We start from the raw sequence: 23,466 nt of genomic DNA, 5'->3' as shown, positions 1-23,466 counted from the left end.
TGCAGCAGCAACCACAGCCTCCCAGACACTGTTCAGAGAGGTGTACTGTTTTCCCTCCTTGTAAATCTCACATTTGATGATGGACCACAGGTTCTCAATGGGGTTCAGATCAGGTGAACAAGGAGGCCATGTCATTGGATTTCCTTCTTTTATACCCTTTCTTGCCAGCCACGCTGTGGAGTACTTGGACGCGTGTGATGGAGCATTGTCCTGCATGAAAATCATGTTTTTCTTGAAGGATGCAGACTTCTTCCTGTACCACTGCTTGAAGAAGGTGTCTTCCAGGAACTGGCAGTAGGACTGGGAGTTGAGCTTGACTCCATCCTCAACCCGAAAAGGCCCCACAAGCTCATCTTTGATGATACCAGCCCAAACCAGTACTCCACCTCCACCTTGCTGGCGTCTGAGTCGGACTGGAGCTCTCTGCCCTTTACCAATCCAGCCACGGGCCCATCCATCTGGCCCATCAAGACTCACTCTCATTTCATCAGTCCATAAAAGCTTAGAAAAATCAGTCTTGAGATATTTCTTGGCCCAGTCTTGACGTTTCAGCTTGTGTGTCTTGTTCAGTGGTGGTCGTCTTTCAGCCTTTCTTACCTTGGCCATGTCTCTGAGTATTGCACACCTTGTGCTTTTGGGCACTCCAGTGATGTTGCAGCTCTGAAATATGGCCAAACTGGTGGCAAGTGGCATCGTGGCAGCTGCACGCTTGACTTTTCTCAGTTCATGGGCAGTTATTTTGTGCCTTGGTTTTTCCACACGCTTCTTGCGACCCTGTTGACTATTTTGAATGAAACGCTTGATTGTTCGATGATCACGCTTCAGAAGCTTTGCAATTTTAAGAGTGCTGCATCCCTCTGCAAGATATCTCACTATTTTTGACTTTTCTGAGCCTGTCAAGTCCTTCTTTTGACCCATTTTGCCAAAGGAAAGGAAGTTGCCTAATAATTATGCACACCTGATATAGGGTGTTGATGTCATTAGACCACACCCCTTCTCATTACAGAGATGCACATCACCTAATATGCTTAATTGGTAGTAGGCTTTCGAGCCTATACAGCTTGGAGTAAGACAACATGCATAAAGAGGATGATGTGGTCAAAATACTCATTTGCCTAATAATTCTGCACTCCCTGTAGATAAAAAATATGTTTTTTTCAGTGTTCACAAACAATGCTTTGTTTGTAGTGATTATTATAAAGCACATAATTCATTTAAAGGAGATGTAATGCCAGGTGTTAAGTGTCAGTGGACATATGTTACCCTGTTTCAGCATAGAAAGTCTGTGTAGTGTGCTCGCTCACACCTCATTACCCTTTCTCATATCTCACCACTTCTCATGCTCGCTCTGTCGGAACTCTGTCGGTACTCTGTCGGGTTTACAGGACTATTGATGGATTAAAACATTAAGAGTGCTATATACAAAACGTTTTAATAGACACATTTCTGGGGATAGCTGGGGTTTATTCACCAACTCCTTACTAAATATTATAATGTTGTAGAGTGGTCATCCCTGCCAATAGCATAGTACCATATGAAGCCTTTAAAAGTTTGATTTACACTAGATTATTTTTAGTTTAAATAGTTCTAAGATACCTTAAACTTGAAGCTTTAAACATGCTTGCCACTGCTTTTTTTCACACTTCTCCTGACTACATTAAAGTGGTGCTGCAAATGTGTGGACATTCATAGCTGCCAAATGTCCCCTTGGTAGATGTTTCACTTTGTCAGTGCTGCCCTTTTAACAGGCACAGCATTGCATTTTGGGGCTTGGCATTTTGCTGTGAACATTATAACTATGAACTCGAAAACCTCAGCAGTAAAATGCAGTTGGGTAAAATACAAGGGTTAACTGAAGGTATTGCACATAATTGGTCACCATGGGGCTATGGATTTTTTTGGTATGTGCAAAAGTAACGTGTTCTGTTTTCACCGCTATCCCATGTGCATGATGACATAATTCTTTTCACAGGTATCTGCCGCTACACCTTGCACTGAATGTTTAAAGCCTAGGGTGTTTGGCATTTAGACGCCGTAATTGATAGCAGGGTAAGAAAGGGGGCTGATGTACCAAAGGGTTTTACCATTTCTGTGTCTGTGGGTAAATGTGATAGTACGTATTGGTCAGTATTCTTATGAGCCAGCCATTTCACCAATCAGTGAAAGAATTAAACACTGCCAAAGGATCACATATGATATTAATATTTCCAGAGTCTTTACAGTGCATAAAATAATTCAATCAGACCTAAAAAATGATTCTAAATCCGGCACCTTTAATCCAACCATATAAAATTGGAGGAAACAAAAGGAAGAAGAAACAATATTTCAGTGACATTCCTAAACAACTTAGGTTAAGTCTTTCTTGCTTCTGCATTGTAACAAAGTTACATTGTGTTGGCCCCTTTGGGATGAAATGGAACGACTCATTCTTTCTCCCTCCTTTCTTTCTTTGAATTGAATTTTAGTTTGTAGTTCTGTTGGTGTTTATCACTGTCTATATCTTTCAGTAGAGTGTAATCAGTTATTATAGGTTTGTACCTAAAACAGGATAGCCAGCAAAATAAGCTACTACTTACCCTTAGCATTGTTCACTGTGATGTGAAACAGTGCACCCTTTTACCAATTTTTGGTATTGCATTGTTACATATGTTTTTTCCTTTTCGTAGAACTTTTCACATAAGATAACGGTGGCAACAAGTTACATGGCATTGCACCGAATTAAGCATTTCATGTTGATATAGAATAGACGTGCAGAAAAGAATAGATTTTCTCCCATAGAATCAAACATTTAAACTGTTTTCAGTGTTTTCTGCAGTCTCACCAGTCTTTTGCTGTATATAATAGTAGGTAGTAAAAATATTGTACAGTTCTAGAAAAAAAACCTAGAGGAATGATCTGGTTATTCCTGCATTTGATCTTCATGTACAAATTTCAAGTTGTTTGTAAATATAACTGAATAATCTGAAATGACTTAGCGGCACTGATAAAATAAGTTCTGATGAAATAGAATTCTAGACTAAAGTTTTTGAAATGTGTGTAATTGTTTCTTACATTTTATACGCTATACCACTCACATGTAGTTAAATTGACTGCATAGATGCGTTAGCATGGAACCCTGATTTTTTCATGTTGCCACCACAGTGATCTTACACACGGTTATCAGCATATCGTTTTTAAAATCAAAATTCTTCCAGTGTTTGGCATACATTTGACTGTTACCTTAAATAAGATGTTCACATGTTTCCTTTAACCGAATAGGAACACAAAGAAGCATTCTTTTGTGTTTTGTCAATACGTTGTTCTTCTCTGGCTAATGTGGGTTTACTTCACTCCAGCAGGAGGTGCTTTACCTGCTAGTGAATGCGCTTATTTTCCATAGGAACCCCAAGCAGTGGCACATATCTCTGAAGAGTGCTTTTGCTTCTTTGCATTTTGTGTACTGCACCATCTTTGAGCAGCCTACACTGTTCTTAGAAATAATATCTTGCACACATTTTGTTTTCAAACATGATTTTTGCTTCTTACTCAGATCAACGAAGCCTGTCGTTCATCTTCTTTTGGAGGCTTCAACTACAGAATAGAAACCACCCACAGCCTAAATGGCCTGAGCTCTACACTGAATGATTTCATTGTACAGGAGCTTCTGTATAAGATACAACCTAAGGCAGTTTGTGACTAGAGTCTTAGATGGCATGATTTCCTTTCCACCATTAGGAGTAAAAACATTGTCCGAAGCACATATGTGTATTTCCCAAAGCAGCTTGTGTTTTTTTGCTGTCCTTTAATTTGGTTTGCTATTTTGATGGAATCTGGCTGTTGCTGCACACTAATGATACGTACACGTTGTAACTGATAGGTTTTGGGTATGTATACATTGTTCTCATTTTGCTATCTAGTGGCTCATAAACTTATTACAGTGTTGTTTAACTCTATGGGTACAATAGGCAAACGTAACAAGATGAACAACAATCAGCAAGTGCTGCGCCTTCTGCAAAGAGCATGACATTACAGTTTGTCAAGGTGATTTTGTTTATGAGAGTGCATGCACTGCCATCTTGGAACAGGATGCATTGTTGTGTAACAGTTGGTGTAAAGCTGGATGAACACCTTGGGGGTGATGGGCAGGAGGGCTAAAAGTTCACAAACTCCAAGAAATCCTCTGTGGAAAAAGTACAGTGGGAACTCACTGCTCCACTCTTCATAGGGACACAGTGAGTGCCAAAGCCAACTCATGGTACAAACCGGTAGTTGCCCACTGTTTCGCAGGCACTCCAAGCTAGCCAAGACTTTGTGCCACCCCTGCTTCCTGTCTTGTTCCCTGCACTTGCTTCCCCATTAAAGCAATACATCTCAGGGGTGTGGAGTTCATAAAGCTCAACAATAAGGGTATATCGTTTGGGTTCGAGGATAACCGGTTTTCATATTTCTTTTGTGCACTGGACAGGACAGATGGGCCCAATCCTCTGCAGCACAAATCCTTTGGTTTCCAGTTTACAGCACCACAGCATTGATCTGTGCAAGAGCATTGCTTCAACTAAATCAAGATTTGTGTACATATGTGTAAGGAAATGCCTTCCTTGGCATGGTTACCCCCTGACCTTTTGCCTTTTGTTGATGCCAGTTATGATTGAAAGTGTGCTGGGACCCTGCTAGCCAGGCCCCAGCACCAGAGTTCTTTCCCTAAACTGTACCTATGTTCCCACAATGTACACAGCCCTGGCACACAGATAAGTCCCTTGTAAATGGTACCCCTGGTCCAAAGGGCCCTGTGGCCAGGGAAGGTCTCTAAGGGTTGCAGCATGTCTGATGCTACCCTGGAGACCCCTCACTCAGCACATGCACACTGGCTCACAGCTTGTGTGTGCTGGTGGGGAGAAAATGACTAAGTCGACATGGCACTCCCCTCAGAGTGTCATGCCCACCTCTCACTGCCTGTGGCATAGGTAAGTCACTCCTCTAGCAGACCTTACAGCCCTAAGGCAGGGTGCACTATACCACAGGTGAGGGCATAAGTGCGTGAGCACTATGCCTCTACAGTGTCTAAGCAAAACCTTAGACATTGTAAGTGCAGGGTAGCTATAAAGAGTATATGGTCTGGAGGTTTGTCAAATATAAACTCCACAGTTCCATAATGGCTACACTGAAATCTGAGAAGTTTGGTATCAAACTTCTCAGCACAATAAATGCACACTAATGCTAGTGTGGGATTTATTGTAAAATACACCCAGAGGGCATCTTAGAGATGCCCCCTGAATACCAGTCCGACTCCTAGTGCGAGGCTGACCAGTTTCTGCCAGCCTGCCACAACCAGACGAGTTTCTGGCCACATGGGATGAGTGCCTTTGGCCATGAACAAAGCCTGTACTGGGTGGAGATGCTTCTCACCTCCCCTTACAGGAACTTTAACACCTGGCGGTGAGCCTAAAGGCCCGTGCCTTTTGTTACAGCACCCCAGGGCATCCAAGCTAGTGGAGATGCCCGCCCCTCCGGCCACTACCCCCACTTTTGGCAGCAAGGCAGGAGAGGATAATGAGAAAAACAAGGAGGAGTCACCCACCAGTCAGGACAGCCCCCAAGGTGTCCTTAGGTGACCCCTGCCTTTAGAAATCCTCCATCTTGAGATTGGAGGGTTTCCCCAATAGGATTAGGGATGTGCCCTCCTCCCTTCAGGGAGGAATCACAAAGAGGGTGTAGCCACCCTCCAGGACAGTAGCCATTGGCTACTGCCCCCCCAGACCTAAACACACCCCTAAGTTTATTATTTAGGGGTGACCCAGAACCAAGGAAATCAGATTCCTGCAACCTACACAAAGAAGAAGGACTGCTGACCTGAAACGCCTGCAGAGGCAACGGAGACACCAACTGACTTGGCCCCAGCCCTACCGGCCTGTCTCCAGACTCAAAAAACCTGCACAGCGACGCATCAGACAGGGACCAACAACATCTGAGGACTCAGGACTGCCCTGAACCCGAAGGACCAAGAAACTCCTGAGAGCAACGGCACTGTTCACCAACTGCAACATTTTTGCAACTTTAAAACAACTTTGAAAGAACTCTTCCTTCCCGCCGGAAGCGTGAGACTTCTCACTCTGCACCTGACGCCCCTGGCTCGAGCTCCAGAGAACAAACACTGCAGAGAGGACTCCCAGGCGGCTGCGATGACATGAGTAACCTGAGTCGACCTCCCTGCGCCCCCACAGTGACGCCTGCAGAGATGATCCAGAGGCTCCTCCTGACCGCGACTGCCTGGTAACAAGGAACCCGACGCATGGACCAAGCACTGCACCCGCAGTCCCCAGGACTGAGAGGAACCAACCTCCAATGCAGGAGTGACCAGCAGGCGGCCATCTTCCTAGCCCATTCGGTAGCTGGCCCAAGAAGCCCTCCTGTGCCCTGCCTGCATCACCTAAGTGACTCCTGGGTCCCTCCTTTGCTTTCTATAGCAAACCCGACGCCAACTTTGCACACTGCCGCCCCTGTGCCGCTGAGGGTGTGTTTTGTGTGCCTGTTTGTGTCCCCCCAGTGCTCTACAAAACCCCCCTTGTCTGCTCCCCGAGGACGTAGGTACTTATCTGCCAGCAGACCGGAATTGGAGCTCCCCTGTTCTCCATAGGCGCCTATGTGTTTTGGGCCCTCCTTTGACCTCTGCACCTGACTGGCCCTTTGTTGCTGGTGCGGTGACTTTGGGGTTGCCTTAAACCCCCAACTGTGGGCTGCCTATGCCCAGGAGACTGACTGTGTAAGTGCTTTACTTACCTGCAAAACCTAACCAAACTTACCTCCCCCAGTTGATTTTTGCAGTGTCCACTTTAAAAATAGCTTATTGCCATTTTAATCTATACCGTGTGTACTACTGCTTAAATTCAAAGTTCCCTACTTACCTGTGTGGAGTACCTTACATTTTATGTATTTACTTCAAATCTTGAATCTTGTGGGTCTAAAATAAATTAAGAAAATATATTTTCTATATAAAAACTATTGGCCTGGAGTTAAGTCTTTGAGTGTTTGTTTCTCATTTATTGCCTGTGTGTGTACAACAAATGCTTAACACTACCCTCTGATAAGCCTACTGCTCGACCACACTACCACAAAATAGAGCATTAGAATTAAACTCTAAGGGGAACCCTTGGACTCTGTGCACACTATCTCTCACTTTGAGATAGTATATACAGAGCAAACTTTCTACAATATGTATACGTTGTTTAAACGTGTACATATAATACACGGTCACTAATGGAAACCCTTTAAAATTAGGGTGAACGGTCTTAGGAAATGCAGTGAGGGGTAAGCTCAGCTTGCACTACTAACAGTGGTTCTAGTATAAAAATACATAAATATGCTAAATTTAACAAGTTGAAGTAGAATGCTCCCAGAATGGTCCTTGATTATATTAAAAAACACTCAGTAGCCTTAAACCAAGATTGGTGATTGTTTGCTTTCTTAATAAAAGTATACAAAAAATTAGCAACTTGAAAAACAAATATTTTTGCTAAATTATTTGTGCAATCTTAGGTATCATTTTCTCTGAAGCATAATTTAGTAAAACATGTTTGATGCAAGCCAGAATTAAAAAAAATAAAACGAACCTGCTGATGCTCCCCAGTGGTGAGCCCATTTCTTGATATTTGGGGCACTATGTGCTTAAGACTTCATAACTTTCTTTCCACATAAAGTATCCATTGTCCCCCCCCCCCCCCCCCCAACATGTTGGGTCTTTCAGAGGTACCTTGGGGTTGTGGATTCCCTTTTAGGGAACCAAGAAAATGGCCACACTATAGTGTATTTTTTTTAATTTGAAAACAGTGCAGCACAATAAAACTTTTTTCCTGAAAAAGGGCATCCGCAGACGGTTTGCTGTGCTAATGTCAAGATGTTTCCAAATTTTTATGAACCAACAGAGTATTAAAAACAACTTTTTTTATACCAGTTTTTGCATTTTTCTAAGGTCTTTTGCAACCAGGCAGCTTGCACTGTCTGGCTGACTCAACCTGCAAAGCACACTATCTGTTAACTGTTGAAGTTAAAACAAATAATCAAAATAATTAGGAAGAAATAGCAGTTTGATTTTTACATTTTCAAATGTAACATTTTACCCCATTGGCTGACTTCCAAAATTAATATACTGTTACCATCAGTCAAATCCCTCTGGCTTCAGAAATATATAGAGCTTGCTGGTTCTCCATAACCAGGCGAAAGCCAGAGACAACAACTCTGTTGCAGCTTAGGATATCCAATTGTGTATCCTCCATCCAGCAGTTCAAATGGTAAAATGTAACAAATGAAATATTGGTATGAAAGAAACTTAGGTGTTTTTAAATGGACCCCAGATACTGAGTTTAGGAGTGGTGGTTATTTGTACAAATCTGAATTTGGGTTATCAATAATTTAATTTGAATCAGCAGGCATTTAGCAAAATGTGTTCTTTCTTGCACACACAATAAAATTAAAGCCATGAATGTAGAGAAATTCAGTTTGATAATAACTAACGTTCTACTATTCTGTGTTCTAAATCTTCACCTGATAAAACCTGTACCGCCCGTAACATGTAAAACAGACCCGCTTTGGCAATCTGGGTAGCTGCAATATTTCCACCTTTGCCTAGTTGCCACCTGGGCAAATCTACTAATCCTACACGTTTCTGAAAACTAGTCCACCAAATTATTACCTCCCAGCAGTTCCATGCACTGCCCTTTTTAGAGCTTCTTACAAATAGGCTTCTGAAGACTCCTTTATAGTAACTTAGTTTTTACTGAATGCCACAGAGCCAGCGCTGAACATCTCGCCAAACAGCAGGACTCCTACACATAAACGTAACTTTTATAAGCGAGTGATTGTGCAATTTACCATAAAATCTTCTCAATAATTCCTAACATAGAACAGCCTGCAGGGTTTATACTGGAGTCAATTGCATATTATTCTCTCACGGTGCACACTTAAACACTGGACCTTTGCACATGATGCTTTAATAAGCTCTTTTGCTCGGTATACAGTTACCGTTGTATAGGATAAATGATTCTTTGACCGCTATAATTCTTCGAAGGAGTATAAATCTTTGGAAACTTGGCAGATAGGTGTTCCACAACAGGCCACATTTTGAACAATATCTCATCATTTGGGTGACCCCAGGGCAATGCTGCAGAGTTCTCATTGAAATGCAGCATACAGTTCAGAATCCTAAACCTTCCTCTGGACATGAGCGGACCAGTAAGACTGTACAGTTGGTTTGTGCACTATTCCCATTAGGAGTATAAGAACCAGAAATTTTTCAACTCCGCAAGTGAAGTAAGAATCCACAGGTCTGAAATGAGGTGCTTGATTGTTTTCACGCTCCCTTGAAAACTGTTCAGTATAGAGATTCATTTGGTGCACAGTTTCCTCAAGGAGCACGTCCTAAACGAAATGATGGAAGTCGTCAATTTAAAAAAAAAATGCAATATTGGTTTTTGATCTGGAATTGCCAGTAAATTGGGGAATGTGCAGCTGACATATTAAGGGGCTTCCAAGTGAGTACTCTTCGGGTGGCTCTGTAAGGTGCCTGGCTGCACTGTGGGTTGTGAAAAACTGCTACTGTCTCTCAACTGCTAAGATTGTGCTTGGAAAGAAGCATCACAACTGCAGAGGGCATGTTCTTCAGAATGAGAATTTAAAATCATTGTAAGACTAGCCATCAGATGGAAATCATCCAACTGAGAACTCACTTCCAGATTCTTATCCATGATCTCTTCCCAAGATGCAGTTTCCGCACTAAAACCAGCTTCAGAGCTGTCCATTATTTTAGTTGGGGCTGTGCAGCAGTCATCCCACAAGACACCTCGACTGACTCTCGAAAACTACCTTCTTCAATTATAGTGCCCTAGATAGAATGCCGAGGTACTCAAAGAATTTGACTGCACTGAAAATACTTTGGGCCTGATTACGACCTTGGTGGATGGGATACTCTGCCACAAATGTGACGGATATCCAGTCCGCCGTATTATAAGTTCCATTATATCCTATGGAACTTGTAAAACAGCAGGCAGGATATCCGTCATGTTTGTGACTGAGTATCCCATCCGCCCAGGTCGTAATTAGGCCCATTGTGTGTGACACAAGCTGAGTGAGAATACAATACAATGCTGTATTAGGGTGTATTACAAAGGTAATAGACAAGAAAAACCATTATCTCAATAAAAAGAATACAATTCCAAAACAGTTAGCTTTTATGATTGTGATGCGAAGAACTTCGCTGAAGATGCTAAAAGAAAAAAATAGGAAAAAATGGTTCAAGTTGCAACACATGCAGAAAGGCTAACTTAAGCTCTTTTTCTTTCTTGTCTGGAAAATAAGAAATTAGTCTAGTAGTCTGTGGCACTGAAACAAACTATTTAGTGGGCAGAGTGAAGATAGCCAAAGGTTAAAATGGGTTGACCATTGCCCCATGCTATATGCTGTTGTAGGTAGAAGCAAAATGTAAATGGCACAATAAAGATGAGTGACTGAAGTGTGTTGCCCAGTGCTGTATGCTTTGGGCGAAAACAAAATATGAATGACACAATAATAGACCAGTAGCTGATGTGGGCTGATCCTTTGGCCCAGTTGCCAAAATGTAATTATACTCCTGGTGGTAGAGGTGGGTCGGCCCCATTGCAAGGGGTGGCAGATGTCTCTTCACCTCCTTACCCCCACAAGGGGATGCTTGATCGAAGTCCCAGCTGTGATCCCAAAGTACAAATCGACGACAGAGATGCATCATTGGAAAGGGGAGTCTCTTACTCTTTCCAATTCGTGCCCCTCGTGTCAAGATTGCAGGCCTGGCAAGGAAAACTGTATTTTCCAGCCTGGGGGGTGTTTGAGGTTTTGGAGGGTGGGAGGTGTTGATCCGCCTTCCTCAGGGGCCTGTGGTAGGCAGGCCTCCTTATCCCTCCAAAACATAATGCTCTCTGGTGTCTAGTGCTGTTGCCTGTTTGGCCATCATGAGGTGTCCATGAGCTGTGATCAGGAATCCTTTTGAGAGATGTATGACTGAAAAAGGGAGAAAGAAAATGCTGGCTGAGGGCAGAAATTCCACTAGACATGAAGAGCTGCCCTTACCTGATCCTTGGGGCGCACTGTCCAGTGGGATAATGACGTCAGCATGCTGAAAGGCTCACTGATGGGTGTGGAAAGGGCTATCAGCCTTGTCAACACTGTAAATAATTCCATAGGGAAAGCCTCCGGTGCAAGCACCGGAGGTTCCTCGATGCCCACTATGGTGGACGAACTGTCTGCTGCACTAGAGAGAGTGCGGTGGATGTGAATGGTTTGTCCAGCACAGTAGAGGGTTTAATTATGGTGAAACTGTGGAAAACCATTATAGGCAACAGGAAAATAAGTTAGGGGCTCAGTTCTATACAGAAAAGTCACTAAAGTGCACCTGTTTGTCTATCTTCTTGCATAAGCACAGATTTACGACTTTCAGGAATTCACAAGAGTTTACAGAAGTAGGTCGGTAAACCGTATTCTTAGCAAACATTTGTGAATTCCATTTTTCCTTAAGCGATTATACACATGCTTATGTTTTGTCATGTGATAATCTGCTTAGCAACTGTAAATTTACTTTACCTAAACCCTCTTTTCATCACACCCTTGTAAATGTTTTTACTCATGCCTGTGTCAGTAGTATATTTACATTTTCCACTGTATGAACAAATTGAAGAGGTGTTAAGAAATACTGTTTAAAAGGTCAGTTTCTAGGTGTTATTGACTCAATGGTGTTCCAACCTTGGAACTAGCACTTCCCCACTACTTGTAGACCCTGCAAGTTGAAAAATCAGAGCCTTAGGATACAAACCCTGATATATTATCTATGGCATATCCAGAGTTGTGTTACCGCGCTTAAATATTGAAAACTCTCATAAATTGCCATCTTGCTGAAAAACATCAAGAGACAAATTGACTTTTTTTTACAGGACAAGTAGATTTTTGAAGCATCCTCACCCTTTTACAAATAAATATTGTATAGCATTCCACACCCCTGCATCTCAAACAATATACCACAGATTTTCCTCCAGTACATCTATATAACATCACTGGATCCAATATTAAGCATTCCTGGTAGGGCCCTACTTCTTTATTGAACTTTTTTCTATAGCTTAATTGCACTGAGTGTTGTTAATGTGCCGTATGATACAAGCAGCATCACATAGGTGCACTTTACATTGTACAAGCGTAGATGGTGCCTGTGTAAATGGACAGGCAACATTTCTGTAGGGTGACTAAGGCAATTACAGATGTACATTAGTAGTACAGTGTGTGTATTCGGGTTAAGTCAGTCGGGTAAGAGTTAGGCCAGGTGCTTCTGAGAAAATGTTATCTTCAAATGTTTTTGGAAGGAGAGAAGAAAGTTCCTTAGGTAGGTGTTGATCCCTGATAATTCTTTCATGGCTTCAGATGGTTTATACTTATATTTCTGGTAGAAGAGAATCTTTGCTTCTCAGACAGCGTAGGCCTTTTGAAACTGATGGACAGTTAAACTGAACTTGTCTGTTGGATAACTATGTAGGTTAAGCAGCAGATTTTGGATTTTAAATCTTGCTTTGAGCAGAAGCCAGTGCAAATCCTTCAAATTTGGATTGATGCGAATGAATTTCCTCTTGACATTGACAAGCCTTGCTATTGAGTGCCGAATGGATTACAAGCGGATCTGGGTCATTTAGGGCAGCAATTCTTAATCTTTTCACTTCTATAGACCCTCCACCTCAATCATTACTGGAGCCCGAGTACTCCCACTGAATCCTTACTAGAATACAGGGACTCCCCGCTGAGTCATTATTGGAAGGCAGTGACCCTGGCTAAGCATTTTCCATATGTTAAACCGCAAAACAGTGTACAAAAAATACAGAAACAAGGGTTCATTACAAAAACACACACACACAAATGATAATCTTTTATTTCATTCACAAACAAATCTCTGAACTCACTGAGGTCACTCATTGTCCATATTATACTCTGTTAATGCATTTGCATTGCTCCCACACATCAATTTGAAAATGCTAACTTAGTTTTTAGCCTCCAATTTCAAACTCTTTCACAATTACAGTGTGTTTAATTTCAGCGGGGTCTGTGAATGCTTTTCAGATCCCCAGGGGCCCCGGGACCATAGGTAAAGAACCACTGGCTTAAAGAATTCCCACCAATATTGCACTGCCAAAGTTTGGGCAGGCGATGAGTGCATGAACCGTGGAATTTGATTGTTTGAGCCTTACAAGCTTTCTGAACTTTTTGTGGACATTGAGGTAGAAGTTTGTGAACTTACTGAGTTTTTTTTTTTATGTGGTGCCATAGCGGTATGGAGCTGTCCAAGGTGAAGCCTGTTGGGATTACTGGTAAAGGAGAAGCAGGGAGGAAGCCATCAAGTTTTACTTTTGTTCAGTTGGACTGGACAGCATCTTCTAGGAGTGTTAGGGGTGATGACCAGGAATCCTCTTTTTATTCATTATAGCTGCCAAATACTTCTGAGGTCAAAGCACTCCTGCGTTGGGGTGACATATTTCAGTCTCAACAGTAAGCGCCACTGCTCAGCTAACAGCTGAGAAATGTCATGGAAGGAACTCATAGGTGTGATATAGGTAAACAACAGTATTCTTCTGCAGATGTTAACTACCAACTCCACTCACAGACCATGCAAGCATTGGTTTGCCCCTTGCTCTCTTTAGTTTCTAAGGAAGAATCTGTACTCTATTTTGATGACCAGATGCCTCTTTTACCTCTATGGAAGGAACCACACCCACCCCACAGTGATTTAGGTTTTGTCCTGGTCATGTTGACTAAGTACTGTTAGCAATTCAAAAACTACAACTATTTATTTTGACTAGTGAAGAATTCTATGACAAGATTTTATAAAACTGAGTCTAGGCAGTCATGTATCCAGTGGAAATAAAAAATAAAGGTGAATATACAGACTTTTCCTGCATGTTTGTATATGTGTATATATATATATATATATATTAAAAAAGAGATAAGCTGGCTGTGGAACCTTCTGATAGTTGGCTAAGTGCCATCCGATGATATCTTTGTGATTTCCAAAGCCAATACATTTTACTACAGTGGCCTACAATTCATAGAGGGTAGGTGTTGTTTTGATGCTGAAGACTCTATCCTCCAGTTCCCGAGTGTGTGGTTGGGTAAGGTCTCTTAATTTTGTTTCCCTCCTACATTACTTTATCTTCATGTCAAAGTTCTGACTTTTGGTGTGTTGGTGCCTGTGTAAGGTAGTTATTCTCTCTTTCAGATATACATGGTTGTTGTCACTGGTAGCCTTGTAGGCGATGCTGCTGGACTTGAAGGTGATGTGGGCTTCAAGGTGGAGCCAATGTTGCTTCAGTTTCGAGTTGATGTGGTTGAACATTTTCAGGCCATTGACGAAATGTTCTTTTGCTTCACTTTTATATAGTCTTTGGTCATGCAGCAGAGGCCTTTGAGCAGAGCAATTCCTCAGTCCATGCAACAGAACTAATGCTTGTACAGCTGTCCTGTAGTCTGTTTCTGGTAGGTAGGGTTTCATTTGTTAAAGAGAGCTGATATAATCATGATTGAGTTTCCATGGCGACGCAGTCTTTGAAGTAGAGGTCTGTTTGAGGTCAGTCCTGGAGGGTTAATCCATTGCTGTTTATATTGAATCTGTAGCTGTTTGGTGCTCTTGCTGAGCAGGGCCTCTGTTGTTGGGTTGAGCTTTTATGTAGGAGCTTGACCTCCAGTTCTGTATTACATGATGACAGATTCTGAGTCTTTGGATGTAATTCACTGAGGAGATTTTGGAGTTGGATGCCTTGGGTGTTTTAGCTGAGCTTGATGATGTTGTCAGTAAGAATCCAAAGAGTTTAATCTAGTAATTAAAGATCACAGATACAAGGAGGAGAACGAATCCTTGGGGCATCGGGGTATGTTAATATACATGCTGCGTACTTGCCGATTTGACTACAGCAAACAATGAAGTCTAACTTCAAACAAATAAACAGAAATTGCATTGAAAATAATTATATAATTAATTAGTGAGTGCTATTACTGCTCCCTCTAGCCCTCTCTCTCTCGGTCCATATTAGTAATAAATTCTGAATCCCATTAATTTCACGTGTACTGAGCAAACTTTAAGCAAGACGAGTGACAAGCAAAAGTGGCGTTCTCCAGTCTTCTGTAAATTAAAATAAATATGTTGCTAAATAAGCATCACTCTCTATATTTAACATTGGCCATGAGCAGTGCTTTAAATGGGCCGGTACTCTCCGGTACTGAGTACCGGCACTTTTTTATTTTGAGAGGGAGAGTACCGGCACATCTCAAGATAAACGTAATACTTTTAATTGGAGAGCACTCCTCGGACACAAGCAGGTACTCTATCACAGAGTACCTGCACTTCTATTTTTCCATTTAAAGCACTGGCCATGAGGTAAAGCAGTGGTTATAAACATTTTGACTCATTCATTATTGGAATCCTGGAACCTCCACTGAGTCTCTACTGGAAATCGGGGAGTCCCAGTTTAAGAAGTATCAATGATTTGAAGCTCAAGGGAATACACAAAATTACAGAAACAATCATTCATCAAACAAAGACCGAAATGATGAACTGTTTTATTGAATTCACAAACAAATGTAAAAATTCAAAATATGCATTTTAAATGTGTAAGATTTGGCTTCTCTATATTCATCTGAGGTCACCTGTCGACCATACTACCTTATTTTTCAACCATTTGCTCTCCTCCCACGTGTCAATCCCAGGACACCAACTTAATTTTTGCCCTCCTGACCCAAATGTGACTCTTTTGTAGGTGCAATGGACAGATTTTTTGAGTCCAGAGAACCCTAGTGGGGTTTGTCTTTCTAATTGTGAAAAGGGATATTGTCAAGCATTGGCAAGAGCCAGAAACCCCCTTGATGCATGAGTGGTCCTGGAGGATGCACTACTGCTCTAGGGTGGAGAGGGTGGTAATCAAACAGCGAGGGTGCGGCAGGAAGCATGAGTGGGTCTAGAGCTCATGGACCACTAGAGGGGGAATCAGTGTCCCGATCATCGATTTGGTCTAACCTCAAATGTAATGATTTGCTACCAGAACATGTCCTGTGACTATACAAGCTTTGTATGCATTTAATGGAAAGCTCTGCTGTGTTCACTGCCCCGTACACCTGCAAATCAAACGCTTTCGGTTCGCAGTTTAACAAAGGATATAGCATGTTATTAACTAAAAACATTTGCATAACTTTGCAAATTTCATGTAGTCCTCTCCTGTTATTCCTCCAGTTCTTTCTGCTGCTCTGTTACGTCGTTCTTTCTTCCCTGTTGAATGTTTGATAACATCCTTATTATGCTATATTAGTTAGCTGCTTGTGACAAGAGCTGTTAATAATGGATTGACCCAGGAAGCTCGCCTGTCCCATAAAACCACCTAAAACTGTTATCTATAGTAAATTGTACATTCTTGTGTTCTCTCATTTGTAAATGTCTCTGCTGCTGTCATACAGTACAGAAACCCTGTATCTTCTTTCAGTTTGCGTTTTGTCCTAACACTATTGTTTCATGCCTTATTTTGTATTGTGAATATTTTTGCTGAAAAGATGTAAGATGCATTTTTTTGTGTCACTTTATCTTTGCATTTCTGCTGGTTTTGTAGATAAACTGGAAAACTATGGTAAATAAAATAATTGACTCTTGCCTCATGTGTGATATTGATAGCTGTGAGGAATGATATTGGTTCTTGGCTCTGGGTTAAGACATTGGGGATGACTAAAAACACAGATTATTTTATCCCTTCGGATACATCCGAGTACTCCCAGTCCTAGGTTTATATTAGTAGAGCCACATATATTGATGTGAGCTAAAAGCTCTGTAATGAACATCTAATAGTAGGGAACTTGAATAGGAGCTGTCTCCAAGCATTTACAGTGCTTCTATACACACAGATGTAAGTTTGGTGGGGGAGCTGTTGGGTTGGCATGCCCTGGTCCCATCAGCATCCCATCTGCCAAAATGGGTGGGCTGATGGCTTGTGGCTGATTTATTCTTGGTGGCAACACTCGCTTACCCAACTCCTCAAGATCCTTTGGAGTTCCTTGTACTTACACAAATGACCAAACTTCACTCTTCTTGAATTTGGGATTCTTAAAATAGAACTTGGTCTGTGCCCTAAGCCATGAATCAAGGGAGCACTGAACCAGTCAGTCAGAATGATACATGCTTTAAATTGAGCCTATTAACCCTTGATGAAATAGATAGAATTCGCTTCAAATGTTCCTGAAAAGTGATATGTTGATCAACCTGTCACAAAATGTTACAATGACCCCCCCACCCAGTCTTTGTTAAATTTGTCAAACAACATTTTGTTAGATTTTATCTTCTCAATCTCTTACCAACAGAAATAAAGAATCAAAGAATAAACATACCCTCTTCCTTACCGCGAGCCCCCCTCCCGACCCTCAGTCAATTTTCTAAAGTGAATGTTTTGGATATTAAACTAGTCCCCTTGTTTTAACTCATTATGCAATACTAAACTGGATGTGTCTCATACCATGTGATGGAGCAATTCTAACTGAAGTGCTGGACGCCCTGTACTGACATCTGCACTAGCTGCAGAGGTAACTGAAGTCCTCAAATACCACCAAGTAGTGGACAAGGACTAAGTTACTTGGTACCCTTTAGATACCTTAGCTCAAGTGTAGCATCAAATTATCTTTGCACTTCTCAAGATAAAATATGAAGTCAGACTTTATTAGAATGAATAACAAGTTGTATCTGTGCTGCTGAGCTTAGTAAGCTGCCCATAACAATAGACAAAACATCTCATTTTTATATAGAGGTAAACATATATAGTGGGTTACCTAATAGTGTTCTCACAGTGCATGCCAAGTCTGATGATGATACATATCTGGTAGCTGTTTCAGGGGCCTTTTTCAACCTTCGACCGCTGGCACAGAAGGCGTCTCATTGTCCCGGTTACTTCTGAAACTAGTCCCATTGTCCACTGCTAGGCTTTCACCTGGTGGCTGTGTGGTACGGTGCACAGTTGGGTGAGACATGGGTCCTCATGCCCTGATGAATTTGCCTGTAAGTTTACTATGGCGATGAAACACTATAGCCGCTCTTCAGGCTATGGTTAAAACACATCATTGTGTTTTTAACCATGAGCCCGGTCACATACATTAAAGATTTTGAGGGATGCCATGCGGACTAATGTTTATATCATTGTGCTAAGAGGAAAGGACTAACTCTTGAAGTCGGAGGACCCCATTACATTTATGAGCAGAAGATTGATGTAGGAGTTTAGTTTGGAATAGTTAATGGCATTCATCCGGTATAGATAGACACTTGTGTTTTCCCTCCCATAATAGGAAAGTACCAATGATGATGAAACAAGCCAATTGGTAAGCACTAGCCAACAGGCTCCTGGTGGTTGCTTCTGTGAGCCACTTTCTATATTTTCTTTTTTAGGAACATTTCCCTTGGTGTGTGGGTTGTTTGTGCCATGACCCTAGATGCTCTTTTGTATTCATCCCTGGTGTTTTCTGACTTTCCTGTGCCATAGGAGCTTTTTGACATTTAGTTGAATTTTCTTGTGGGGTGTGTGACTTAGGGGTTGTGTTCTTTTTCTGGGTCAGCTATCTCAGGGACCCAGCTGAATACCATATTGAAGAATACCCAAGTTGCCTTGTCTTGAGTCCACCTCATGCCTCTTTCTTCTAACACTCTAAAATTCCTGTCTCTTCATCTCACTCTTGCAGGTACCTTTCCTTCCCAGATTGTCATTTTTTTCCACATGTTTCTTTTACTACTTTATCCCTTTCTTTTTAACACTGTGACTGCTGAGGCTTTTCCACCTCAGTTCTGAGCCATATTTTGGCTCTTTGGGGCACTTCATGCTTAGGCTGCCATAACCTTTTTTCCAAGTAAGGTATCCGTTCCAAATTTGCACCATTTCCCCCAACATCATGGAGATTCTAAAGGTACCCAGGATTTCTGGATTCTCCTTCAGGGGACCAAGAAATTAGCCACAATATAGCTAATTTGTAATTATGTTGTGAAAGCTGGGGGAAAAAGTGCTGCACAAGAAAGTCTGTTTTCCCCTAAAAATGGCATCAACAAAAGGTTTGTTGTACTAAAATCTCAATTTTCCCTCACTTACAAAAACAAACAGAACTTAATAAAAAACTATTTTATTTTTACCACAGTTTTGACATTGCTCTAAGAGGTAGTCCATTTTTGATAATTTTTGTGCTATCAACCTACTTACAGTTTGTGGTGGTAACAGGTGTGAAACCCAGGGGTGAGCTCGGAAAGCTATACATTTCTGAAAAGTAGCCAGCACTGATTTCAGCAAGAGATCATATGTGTAGGTCCTTCAAGGTTTCCCCCCAAAAAAATAACTGTTAAATTAAAAAAACTATTGAAAATGAGTGAGAAAAAAGTTATTTGTGATTTTTTCATCTGTAACTTCATATCACAATGGACGATTTATAAAAGCAATACACCATTGCATCTGACAGATCTTTCTGGTTGCTGCAACATGTAGGGTTTGTGGTTTTCCAAGAACATGTGATACCCAGCGCCAGCAGCTGAGCTGCACCTTACAATGATTTTTCAGTGTGCATAGACTATTCATCCGTTCATGTGGTCAAAAAGAATGAAAAATGGGTATGAAGGAAACATATTTCAGTAAAGAACACAAGATACTGGGGGTCATTCTGACCGCGGCGGGCGGCGGTCACCGCCCGCCATGCGGTTACCGCCAAATGACCGCACCGCGGTCACAAGACCGCGGCGGCCATTCTGGCTTTCCCGCTGTGCTGGCGGGCGACCGCCAAAAGGCCGCCCGCCAGCACAGCGGGAAAGACCCAGCAACGATGAACCCGGCTCCGAATGGAGCCGGCGGAGTTGCTGGAGTGCGACGGGTGCAGTAGCACCCGTCGCGAATTTCAGTGTCTGCTAGGCAGACACTGAAATTCTTTTTGGGGCCCTCTTACGGGGGCCCCGCGGCACCCCCTACCGCCATCCTGTTCCTGGCGGGAGACCCGCCAGGAACAGGATGGCGGTAGGGGGTGTCAGAATACCCATGGCGGCGGAGCGCGCTCCGCCGCCATGGAGGATTCTCAAGGGCAGCGGAAAGTCGGCGGTACACCGCCGACTTTCCGTTTCTGGCCGCGGCTGAACCGCCGCGGTCAGAATGCCCAGCGGTGCACCGCCAGCCTGTTGGCGGTGCTACCGCGGTCATTCGGCCTGTCGGTTTTTACCGCCAGGGTTAGAAGACCCCCACTGTGTTTAGGAACAGTGGTTATTTGTACACCTGTGATTAAGAGGGCATTTTGCGTAATGTCTTTCTTGAACACTGGCTTGCATTTGAAAGCCACAAATGCAGACAAAAGCCAATTAGCAGCAACAAATGTTTTACTATTCTGTGTTCCCATATGTCTCACGATAAAAACGGTACCTCACTTGCATGCCTTGTCCTAGTGCCTGCAATACAAAATGCCCCAAAATCTGAAATTGGAGGCAACATATTTAACCCAGCAGAATCCACATTTTTTTTTTTTTTTTTACAATGTGGGTAGCTGCAGGTTTTGTGCCTTAGTTTAGATGCCACCTAGGAAAACTAGATACATGCGAGTGTCCAGGGTTGGTCTGACGTGTGTGTCTCTTAACAAGTTTTCTTAACCAGATCCTTTGAAAGCCTGAAATCTTGGCTTTGAATGACATTTTCCTCAAATTTCTTTAAAGGGAGGTTCTGGACTTGCAGGGAGCCACATATTTCCTAACACTCAACATTCCCCCACTCCTCCCGATGAAAATATTATATTATTTGTGTAGGTGAGCCTACAGCACGCAACAGGAAGGGGCCCAAAACGCAACATGGACAGATCAGATTTTTCCTCTCAAAACCGACCCTTGTTTTCAATTTAGGTAGCTGTGGATTGTGGGTCCCAGCTCAGTCAACACCTGGGGAAACCTACCAAATCCACGCATTTATGAAAACTGTTGGTATTCCCATCAGAGACATGTTAGGGACTTCATCCCTGAAGCTCTCTCGCTTCCTCATAGTCTTTCTAACGCTCGGTCTTTTGATTTTAAATAATTTTCTTCTGCATTTTCATGCACTCCTTTTTTCTCCTTCCGCGCCTTCTGTGCTCCAGTACTTCAGCTTTCACTTTGTTAAATACATTTCTATTGTACTCTTCTTTTCTGACTATTTATTCTAGTTTTCTCTTGCTGTTTCTCAAATGCTGCTCTTTGCTTTCTTTCTGCTCTCGTGCTTTCCTTTACCCTTTTTTGCTTGCTTTTCCTGTTTTTTGCTCTTTCAAACACTTTTATATTTTGCTCTTTCACAACCCTATTCTATATCTTCCCAATACTCACTGTTCCATTATCTTTATTCAGTGTAATCGCGCACCAGATTTTCATCGTTTCACCTTATAAAGGTCAGAAGGTTGCTTTGACACTCCTAAACATGAAGCTTTGAATTGGCATAGCAACAAGTTATTGTATTTTTTCAAATGTGCTTCTTTTTTTAACAATAAAGTATCTTGTGGACACAGGACACATGCAGTCTCTCGTTTGCCTTAACCCGTTTAGACCTACTGCGCTACATAAAACTCTTATTATCAGATTTCCTTCTACTCTAACTTCTTAGTCATTTTTTTTTCTTTTCTCTTCATATTTTTGCGGGTAATCTTAAAATCTCACACCTTATGTCCTGGGGTACATGTTCAAGTGTTATATCCTGGAAGGTTGATTGTTTTGTAAATGTCTGGCTATTTAAGTACGTGATCAGCTGCTTATAAAACAAAAGATGAAGCGTATTGTGCTCTTAAGTACTTCTCTCAATATAGTTTGGTTCTAATTATTTAGTAAGTCAGTGGTTCCAAACACTTTAAGAGTGTGCAATTCTGTTTTGCCAAATACCTCCTCATGCTACAGGCAGTGCCTCTTCATGTTATACTTCGTGCTTGTCTTGGAACTTGTACATTAATGTAATGCTAAAGTCTGTAACTTTTGATGATTTTCTGATTTTCAGGTCCATCTCTACAAATGATGAGCAGCTGAATGCTGCCTCCCGGTTTGTGGTCCCAAACTGGCTTGTAAATCTGACTCCTACATTGCTGTTTGACCAACGGCGATAGGAGCTTTTCAAGTAAGTATTTTCTGTGTCTGTGTGGTTTTGTTAGCTTTTGCATAGTGCCTTCTGCCATAAGTATAACTCAATGCACTTTCTAAATAGGGGTGCTCTTGCATTGTTGTGGGATTAACACCAATCAGTGACATGTTGCAAGTTTTGTTGTGTATGGCGAGTAGAGATTGGTTCATTCTCTAGTGCTGGTTTATGATAGTAAATGTGAAAGTAAAATTGGTTCATCCCTTTGAAGATCTCTGCAGATTATTGTGTAAGGGTGAATGTTGTGTAAAACTTTACCATTTTTTTGGGCCGGGCTGTATTTTTTTCCATTGCCTCACCTATGCAGATTGTTTGCTAGATATTATTATTAGACAGATAAATAGCCATGATGCAATGGTGTGATGACGTGGTGTACTTAAACTAATCTTATCTGACTGTTTCGAAAGTGCATGTTTTTGTGGTTGGGAACACAGTTCGGCTGTAGAACTTTGCTAACTACAGGGCTTTCATGCTTTGCGCGCATTTCTCTCTTGGAAAGTGTGTCTAGCATAGTCTCCTTGAGAAAAGCGAATTATAACTGTAATTGAAAAGGTGCTGTGTAATGTGTGTTGTCGGATGGAAGTGGCGATTGTTGTTTGCTCCCATCATAATTGAGTGCATGGTGCATCTGGCCTGTGTTGGCTCTGGCTCTAGTTGTGTCCAGTGTGTTCTGCTGGAGTTTGGTGTTGTGTGGCGGGTTAAGGTGCAGGAGCTGTTGTGAGCACAGTGATGGCCATTGGTGTGACATATGCAATAGTTCATATGTGCAAAGTGGTCTCAATTAATGCGTTTTGTTGGAAGTTTGTGTTTTTGTGCCACTCGTTCCATAGCATTCTTTACTGCTTGTTGGCATGCTTTAACGTCTTAGTAGTTGCTTTTTGCTATGTAAAGCCTCCTGCTTTTAGTATCAATAAAAGCAGGTTTAGTGTCACTTTGTTTATGTCCCAATATAAAAGCTTTGGCTTCAACCATTTGTATTTTGCATCTTAATTACCTCTTAAGTGTGTTTACTTTCTATTTAAATGATTTGTTTGATATTGACTAGCTGAGTATCATGGCCTCTGTGTCTCATGTGTATTTGGCAGGTTGGCATTAAGGACTAGCTGTCATTCTTAACACAATATAGAATGTCCTTGCATCTCAGACTGTCCTAGCGTCTGTCCTTAGCTCACCCGCTAACAGGTAACTCTGCTCTGTATGTATCACTATGAGCAGGGAGGGCTCTTGTGTTCAGTTTGGACTACTCTAAGAGACAATACTAGGAAGTCCTTGAAGGAATACATTGATTTCATTTGTATTATACTAAACCTGAGCATTG

The 23,466-nt window shown here is 41.9% G+C and overlaps 1 protein-coding gene across 6 annotated transcripts in view; it reads left to right on the top strand.

Moving 5' to 3' along the window:
• DTNB (dystrobrevin beta) overlaps positions 1–23,466 on the top strand; it is a 672,321-nt gene that overhangs the window by 77,370 nt on the left and 571,485 nt on the right. For all 6 annotated transcript variants that reach the window (XR_011203590.1, XM_069233646.1, XM_069233645.1 and 3 more), the window contains exon 2: positions 22,011–22,127. The gene's annotated coding sequence lies outside the window, so the exon portion shown is untranslated. The remainder of the gene's footprint in view (positions 1–22,010; positions 22,128–23,466) is intronic.

The sequence above is a fragment of the Pleurodeles waltl genome, chromosome 5 (assembly GCF_031143425.1).
Source record: "Pleurodeles waltl isolate 20211129_DDA chromosome 5, aPleWal1.hap1.20221129, whole genome shotgun sequence".
Classification (NCBI taxonomy): domain Eukaryota; kingdom Metazoa; phylum Chordata; class Amphibia; order Caudata; family Salamandridae; genus Pleurodeles; species Pleurodeles waltl.
This window is presented reverse-complemented; position numbering and strand designations above follow the sequence as displayed.